The following is a 9,674-nucleotide window of genomic DNA, read 5'->3' as shown; positions in this document are numbered from 1 at the left end:
AGCAAGTAAATATGCATTTATCTAGTCTATCTTTCTCTAAATTGCAGGTAAACCTACTAATATTGGACATTATTTCCTCATATTTGCAGGTAAATATGCATTTATCTAGTCTGTCTTTCTCTAAATGGCAGGCAAACCTACTAATATTGGACATTATTTCCTCATATTAGCAGGTAACTATGCATTTATCTAGTCTGTCTTTCTCTAAATGGCAGGTAAACCTACTAATATTGGACATTATTTCCTCATATCTGCAGGTAAATATGTATTTATCTAGTCTGTCTTTCTCTAAATGGCAGGCAAACCTACTAATATTGGAATTTATTTCCTCATATTAGCAAGTAAATATGCATTTATCTAGCCTGTCTTTCTCTAAATGGCAGGTAAACCTACTAATATTGGACATTATTTCCTCATATTAGCAAGTAAATATGCATTTATCTAGTCTATCTTTCTCTAAATTGCAGGTAAACCTACTAATATTGGACATTATTTCCTCATATTAGCAAGTAAATATGCATTTATCTAGTCTGTCTTTCTCTAAATGGCAGGTAAACCTACTAATATTGGACATTATTTCCTCATATTTGCAGGTAAATATGTATTTATCTCGTCTGTCTTTCTCTAAATGGCAGGTAAACCTACTAATATTGGACATTATTTCCTCATATTAGCAGGTAACTATGCATTTATCTAATCTGTCTTTCTCTAAATGGCAGGTAAACCTACTAATATTGGACATTATTTCCTCATATTTACAGGTAAATATGCATTTATCTAGTCTGTCTTTCTCTAAATGGCAGGTAAACCTACTAATATTGGACATTATTTCCTCATATTTGCAGGTAAATATGTATTTATCTTGTCTGTCTTTCTCTAAATTGCAGGTAAACCTACTAATATTTGACATTATTTCCTCATATTAGCAAGTAAATATGCATTTATCTAGTCTGTCTTTCTCTAAATGGCAGGTAAACCTACTAATATTGGACATTATTTCCTCATATTTGCAGGTAAATATGCATTTATCTAGTCTGTCTTTCTCTAAATAGGAGGTAAACCTACTAATATTGGACATTATTTCCTCATATTTGCAGGTAAATATGCATTTATCTAGTCTGTCTTTCTCTAAATGGCAGGCAAACCTACTAATATTGGACATTATTTCCTCATATTAGCAGGTAACTATGCATTTATCTAGTCTATCTTTCTCTAAATTGCAGGTAAACCTACTAATATTGGACATTATTTCCTCATATTAGCAAGTAAATATGCATTTATCTAGTCTATCTTTCTCTAAATTGCAGGTAAACCTACTAATATTGGACATTATTTCCTCATATTTGCAGGTAAATATGTATTTATCTAGTCTGTCTTTCTCTAAATGGCAGGCAAACCTACTAATATTGGACATTATTTCCTCATATTAGCAAGTAAATATGCATTTATCTAGCCTGTCTTTCTCTAAATGGCAGGTAAACCTACTAATATTGGACATTATTTCCTCATATTAGCAAGTAAATATGCATTTATCTAGTCTATCTTTCTCTAAATTGCAGGTAAACCTACTAATATTGGACATTATTTCCTCATATTTACAGGTAAATATGCATTTATCTAGTCTGTCTTTCTCTAAATTGCAGGTAAACCTACTAATATTGGACATTATTTCCTCATATTTGCAGGTAAATATGCATTTATCTAGTCTGTCTTTCTCTAAATGGCAGGCAAACCTACTAATATTGGACATTATTTCCTCATATTAGCAGGTAACTATGCATTTATCTAGTCTATCTTTCTCTAAATTGCAGGTAAACCTACTAATATTGGACATTATTTCCTCATATTAGCAAGTAAATATGCATTTATCTAGTCTATCTTTCTCTAAATTGCAGGTAAACCTACTAATATTGGACATTATTTCCTCATATTTGCAGGTAAATATGTATTTATCTAGTCTGTCTTTCTCTAAATGGCAGGCAAACCTACTAATATTGGACATTATTTCCTCATATTAGCAAGTAAATATGCATTTATCTAGCCTGTCTTTCTCTAAATGGCAGGTAAACCTACTAATATTTGACATTATTTCCTCATATTAGCAAGTAAATATGCATTTATCTAGTCTGTCTTTCTCTAAATGGCAGGTAAACCTACTAATATTGGACATTATTTCCTCATATTTGCAGGTAACTATGCATTTATCTAGTCTGTCTTTCTCTAAATGGCAGGTAAACCTACTAATATTGGACATTATTTCCTCATATTAGCAGGTAACTATGCATTTATCTAGTCTGTCTTTCTCTAAATGGCAGGCAAACCTACTAATATTGGACATTATTTCCTCATATTAGCAAGTAAATATGCATTTATCTAGCCTGTCTTTCTCTAAATGGCAGGTAAACCTACTAATATTGGACATTATTTCCTCATATTAGCAAGTAAATATGCATTTATCTAGTCTATCTTTCTCTAAATTGCAGGTAAACCTACTAATATTGGACATTATTTCCTCATATTAGCAAGTAAATATGCATTTATCTAGTCTGTCTTTCTCTAAATGGCAGGTAAACCTACTAATATTGGACATTATTTCCTCATATTTGCAGGTAAATATGTATTTATCTCGTCTGTCTTTCTCTAAATGGCAGGTAAACCTACTAATATTGGACATTATTTCCTCATATTAGCAGGTAACTATGCATTTATCTAATCTGTCTTTCTCTAAATGGCAGGTAAACCTACTAATATTGGACATTATTTCCTCATATTTGCAGGTAAATATGTATTTATCTCGTCTGTCTTTCTCTAAATTGCAGGTAAACCTACTAATATTTGACATTATTTCCTCATATTAGCAAGTAAATATGCATTTATCTAGTCTGTCTTTCTCTAAATGGCAGGTAAACCTACTAATATTGGACATTATTTCCTCATATTTGCAGGTAAATATGTATTTATCTCGTCTGTCTTTCTCTAAATGGCAGGTAAACCTACTAATATTGGACATTATTTCCTCATATTAGCAGGTAACTATGCATTTATCTAATCTGTCTTTCTCTAAATGGCAGGTAAACCTACTAATATTGGACATTATTTCCTCATATTTACAGGTAAATATGCATTTATCTAGTCTGTCTTTCTCTAAATGGCAGGTAAACCTACTAATATTGGACATTATTTCCTCATATTTGCAGGTAAATATGTATTTATCTAGTCTGTCTTTCTCTAAATGGCAGGTAAACCTACTAATATTGGACATTATTTCCTCATATTTGCAAGTAAGTACGCATTTATCTAGTCTTTCTTTCTCTAATTTGCAGGTAAACCTACTAATATTGGACGTTATTTCCTCATATTTGCAAGTAAGTACGCATTTATCTAGTCTGTCTTTCTCTAATTTGCAGGTAAACCTACTAATATTGGACGTAAACCTACTAATATTGGACGTTATTTCCTCATATTTGCAAGTAAGTACGCATTTATCTAGTCTGTCTTTCTCTAATTTGCAGGTAAACCTACTAATATTGGACGTAAACCTACTAATATTGGACATTATTTCCTCATATTTGCAAGTAAGTACGCATTTATCTAGTCTTTCTTTCTCTAATTTGCAGGTAAACCTACTAATATTGGACGTAAACCTACTAATATTGGACATTATTTCCTCATATTTGCAAGTAAGTACGCATTTATCTAGTCTTTCTTTCTCTAATTTGCAGGTAAACCTACTAATATTGGACATTATTTCCTCATATTTGCAAGTAAGTACGCATTTATCTAGTCTGTCTTTCTCTAATTTGCAGGTAAACCTACTAATATTGGACATTATTTCCTCATATTTGCAGGTAAATATGTATTTATCTTGTCTGTCTTTCTCTAAATTGCAGGTAAACCTACTAATATTTGACATTATTTCCTCATATTAGCAAGTAAATATGCATTTATCTAGTCTGTCTTTCTCTAAATGGCAGGTAAACCTACTAATATTGGACATTATTTCCTCATATTTGCAGGTAAATATGCATTTATCTAGTCTGTCTTTCTCTAAATGGCAGGTAAACCTACTGATATTGGACATTATTTCCTCATATTTGCAGGTAAATATGCATTTATCTAGTCTGTCTTTCTCTAAATGGCAGGCAAACCTACTAATATTGGACATTATTTCCTCATATTAGCAGGTAACTATGCATTTATCTAGTCTATCTTTCTCTAAATTGCAGGTAAACCTACTAATATTGGACATTATTTCCTCATATTAGCAAGTAAATATGCATTTATCTAGTCTATCTTTCTCTAAATTGCAGGTAAACCTACTAATATTGGACATTATTTCCTCATATTTGCAGGTAAATATGTATTTATCTAGTCTGTCTTTCTCTAAATGGCAGGCAAACCTACTAATATTGGACATTATTTCCTCATATTAGCAAGTAAATATGCATTTATCTAGCCTGTCTTTCTCTAAATGGCAGGTAAACCTACTAATATTGGACATTATTTCCTCATATTAGCAAGTAAATATGCATTTATCTAGTCTATCTTTCTCTAAATTGCAGGTAAACCTACTAATATTGGACATTATTTCCTCATATTTGCAGGTAAATATGCATTTATCTAGTCTGTCTTTCTCTAAATGGCAGGTAAACCTACTAATATTGGACATTATTTCCTCATATTTGCAGGTAAATATGCATTTATCTAGTCTGTCTTTCTCTAAATGGCAGGCAAACCTACTAATATTGGACATTATTTCCTCATATTAGCAGGTAACTATGCATTTATCTAGTCTATCTTTCTCTAAATTGCAGGTAAACCTACTAATATTGGACATTATTTCCTCATATTAGCAAGTAAATATGCATTTATCTAGTCTATCTTTCTCTAAATTGCAGGTAAACCTACTAATATTGGACATTATTTCCTCATATTTGCAGGTAAATATGTATTTATCTAGTCTGTCTTTCTCTAAATGGCAGGCAAACCTACTAATATTGGACATTATTTCCTCATATTAGCAAGTAAATATGCATTTATCTAGCCTGTCTTTCTCTAAATGGCAGGTAAACCTACTAATATTGGACATTATTTCCTCATATTAGCAAGTAAATATGCATTTATCTAGTCTGTCTTTCTCTAAATGGCAGGTAAACCTACTAATATTGGACATTATTTCCTCATATTTGCAGGTAACTATGCATTTATCTAGTCTGTCTTTCTCTAAATGGCAGGTAAACCTACTAATATTGGACATTATTTCCTCATATTAGCAGGTAACTATGCATTTATCTAGTCTGTCTTTCTCTAAATGGCAGGCAAACCTACTAATATTGGACATTATTTCCTCATATTAGCAAGTAAATATGCATTTATCTAGCCTGTCTTTCTCTAAATGGCAGGTAAACCTACTAATATTGGACATTATTTCCTCATATTAGCAAGTAAATATGCATTTATCTAGTCTATCTTTCTCTAAATTGCAGGTAAACCTACTAATATTGGACATTATTTCCTCATATTAGCAAGTAAATATGCATTTATCTAGTCTGTCTTTCTCTAAATGGCAGGTAAACCTACTAATATTGGACATTATTTCCTCATATTAGCAGGTAACTATGCATTTATCTAATCTGTCTTTCTCTAAATTGCAGGTAAACCTACTAATATTGGACATTATTTCCTCATATTTGCAGGTAAATATGTATTTATCTCGTCTGTCTTTCTCTAAATGGCAGGTAAACCTACTAATATTGGACATTATTTCCTCATATTAGCAGGTAACTATGCATTTATCTAATCTGTCTTTCTCTAAATTGCAGGTAAACCTACTAATATTGGATATTATTTCCTCATATTTGCAGGTAAATATGTATTTATCTCGTCTGTCTTTCTCTAAATGGCAGGTAAACCTACTAATATTGGACATTATTTCCTCATATTAGCAGGTAACTATGCATTTATCTAATCTGTCTTTCTCTAAATGGCAGGTAAACCTACTAATATTGGACATTATTTCCTCATATTTACAGGTAAATATGCATTTATCTAGTCTGTCTTTCTCTAAATGGCAGGTAAACCTACTAATATTGGACATTATTTCCTCATATTTGCAGGTAAATATGTATTTATCTAGTCTGTCTTTCTCTAAATGGCAGGTAAACCTACTAATATTGGACATTATTTCCTCATATTTGCAAGTAAGTACGCATTTATCTAGTCTTTCTTTCTCTAATTTGCAGGTAAACCTACTAATATTGGACGTTATTTCCTCATATTTGCAAGTAAGTACGCATTTATCTAGTCTGTCTTTCTCTAATTTGCAGGTAAACCTACTAATATTGGACGTAAACCTACTAATATTGGACGTTATTTCCTCATATTTGCAAGTAAGTACGCATTTATCTAGTCTGTCTTTCTCTAATTTGCAGGTAAACCTACTAATATTGGACGTAAACCTACTAATATTGGACATTATTTCCTCATATTTGCAAGTAAGTACGCATTTATCTAGTCTTTCTTTCTCTAATTTGCAGGTAAACCTACTAATATTGGACGTAAACCTACTAATATTGGACATTATTTCCTCATATTTGCAAGTAAGTACGCATTTATCTAGTCTTTCTTTCTCTAATTTGCAGGTAAACCTACTAATATTGGACATTATTTCCTCATATTTGCAAGTAAGTACGCATTTATCTAGTCTGTCTTTCTCTAATTTGCAGGTAAACCTACTAATATTGGACATTATTTCCTCATATTTGCAAGTAAGTACGCATTTATCTAGTCTTTCTTTCTCTAATTTGATGGTAAACCTACTAATATTGGACATTATTTCCTCATATTTGCAAGTAAGTACGCATTTATCTAGTCTTTCTTTCTCTAATTCGCAGGTAAACCTACTAATATTGGACATTATTTCCTCATATTTGCAAGTAAGTACGCATTTATCTAGTCTTTCTTTCTCTAATTTGCAGGTAAACCTACTAATATTGGACGTTATTTCCTCATATTTGCAAGTAAGTACGCATTTATCTAGTCTGTCTTTCTCTAATTTGCAGGTAAACCTACTAATATTGGACATTATTTCCTCATATTTGCAAGTAAGTACGCATTTATCTAGTCTGTCTTTCTCTAATTTGCAGGTAAACCTACTAATATTGGACATTATTTCCTCATATTTGCAAGTAAGTACGCATTTATCTAGTCTTTCTTTCTCTAATTTGCAGGTAAACCTACTAATATTGGATGTAAACCTACTAATATTGGACATTATTTCCTCATATTTGCAGGTAAGTACGCATTTATCTAGTCTTTCTTTCTCTAATTTGAAGGTAAACCTACTAATATTGGACGTAAACCTACTAATATTGGACATTATTTCCTCATATTTGCAAGTAAGTACGCATTTATCTAGTCTGTCTTTCTCTAATTTGCAGGTAAACCTACTAATATTGGACATTTTTTCCTCATATTTGCAAGTAAGTACGCATTTATCTAGTCTTTCTTTCTCTAATTTGCAGGTAAACCTACTAATATTGGACATTATTTCCTCATATTTGCAAGTAAGTACGCATTTATCTAGTCTTTCTTTCTCTAATTTGCAGGTAAACCTACTAATATTGGACATTATTTCCTCATATTTGCAAGTAAGTACGCATTTATCTAGTCTGTCTTTCTCTAATTTGCAGGTAAACCTACTAATATTGGACATTTTTTCCTCATATTTGCAAGTAAGTACGCATTTATCTAGTCTTTCTTTCTCTAATTTGCAGGTAAACCTACTAATATTGGACGTAAACCTACTAATATTGGACATTATTTCCTCATATTTGCAAGTAAGTACGCATTTATCTAGACTGTCTTTCTCTAATTTGCAGGGAAACCTACTAATATTGGACGTAAACCTACTAATATTGGACGTTATTTCCTCATATTTGCAAGTAAGTACGCATTTATCTAGTCTGTCTTTCTCTAATTTGATGGTAAACCTACTAATATTGGACATTATTTCCTCATATTTGCAAGTAAGTACGCATTTATCTAGTCTTTCTTTCTCTAATTCGCAGGTAAACCTACTAATATTGGACATTATTTCCTCATATTTGCAAGTAAGTACGCATTTATCTAGTCTTTCTTTCTCTAATTTGCAGGTAAACCTACTAATATTGGACGTTATTTCCTCATATTTGCAAGTAAGTACGCATTTATCTAGTCTGTCTTTCTCTAATTTGCAGGTAAACCTACTAATATTGGACGTAAACCTACTAATATTGGACATTATTTCCTCATATTTGCAAGTAAGTACGCATTTATCTAGTCTGTCTTTCTCTAATTTGCAGGTAAACCTACTAATATTGGACGTAAACCTACTAATATTGGACGTTATTTCCTCATATTTGCAAGGAAGTACGCATTTATCTAGTCTGTCTTTCTCTAATTTGCAGGTAAACCTACTAATATTGGACATTATTTCCTCATATTTGCAAGTAAGTACGCATTTATCTAGTCTTTCTTTCTCTAATTTGCAGGTAAACCTACTAATATTGGACGTAAACCTACTAATATTGGACATTATTTCCTCATATTTGCAAGTAAGTACGCATTTATCTAGTCTTTCTTTCTCTAATTTGCAGGTAAACCTACTAATATTGGACGTAAACCTACTAATATTGGACATTATTTCCTCATATTTGCAAGTAAGTACGCATTTATCTAGTCTTTCTTTCTCTAATTTGCAGGTAAACCTACTAATATTGGACGTAAACCTACTAATATTGGACGTTATTTCCTCATATTTGCAAGTAAGTACGCATTTATCTAGTCTGTCTTTCTCTAGATTGCAGGTAAACCTACTAATATTGGACATTATTTTCTCATATTTGCAGGTAAGTATGCATTTATCTAGTCTGTCTTTCTCTAAATGGCAGGTAAACCTACTAATATTGGACATTATTTCCTCATATTTGCAGGTAAGTATGCATTTATCTAGTCTGTCTTTCTCTAAATGGCAGGTAAACCTACTAATATTGGACATTATTTCCTCATATTTGCAGGTAAATATGTATTTATCTAGTCTGTCTTTCTCTAAATGGCAGGTAAACCTACTAATATTGGACATTATTTCCTCATATTTGCAGGTAAGTACGCATTTATCTAGTCTGTCTTTCTCCAAATGGCAGGTAAACCTACTAATATTGGACATTATTTCCTCATATTTGCAGGTAAATATGTATTTATCTAGTCTGTCTTTCTCTAAATGGCAGGTAAACCTACTAATATTGGACATTATTTCCTCATATTTGCAGGTAAATATGCATTTATCTCGTCTGTCTTTCTCTAAATGGCAGGTAAACCTACTAATATTGGACATTATTTCCTCATATTTGCAGGTAAAAATGCATTTATCTAGTCTGTCTTTCTCTAAATGGCAGGTAAACCTACTAATATTGGACATTATTTCCTCATATTTGCAGGTAAATATGTATTTATCTAGTCTGTCTTTCTCTAGATTGCAGGTAAACCTACTAATATTGGACATTATTTCCTCATATTTGCAGGTAAATATGTATTTATCTAGTCTGTCTTTCTCTAAATGGCAGGTAAACCTACTAATATTGGACATTATTTCCTCATATTAGCAAGTAAATATGCATTTATCTAGTCTGTCTTTC

The sequence above is a fragment of the Nothobranchius furzeri genome, chromosome 13 (genome assembly GCF_043380555.1).
Source record: "Nothobranchius furzeri strain GRZ-AD chromosome 13, NfurGRZ-RIMD1, whole genome shotgun sequence".
In the NCBI taxonomy this organism is placed as follows: Eukaryota; Metazoa; Chordata; class Actinopteri; order Cyprinodontiformes; family Nothobranchiidae; genus Nothobranchius; species Nothobranchius furzeri.
This window is presented reverse-complemented; position numbering follows the sequence as displayed.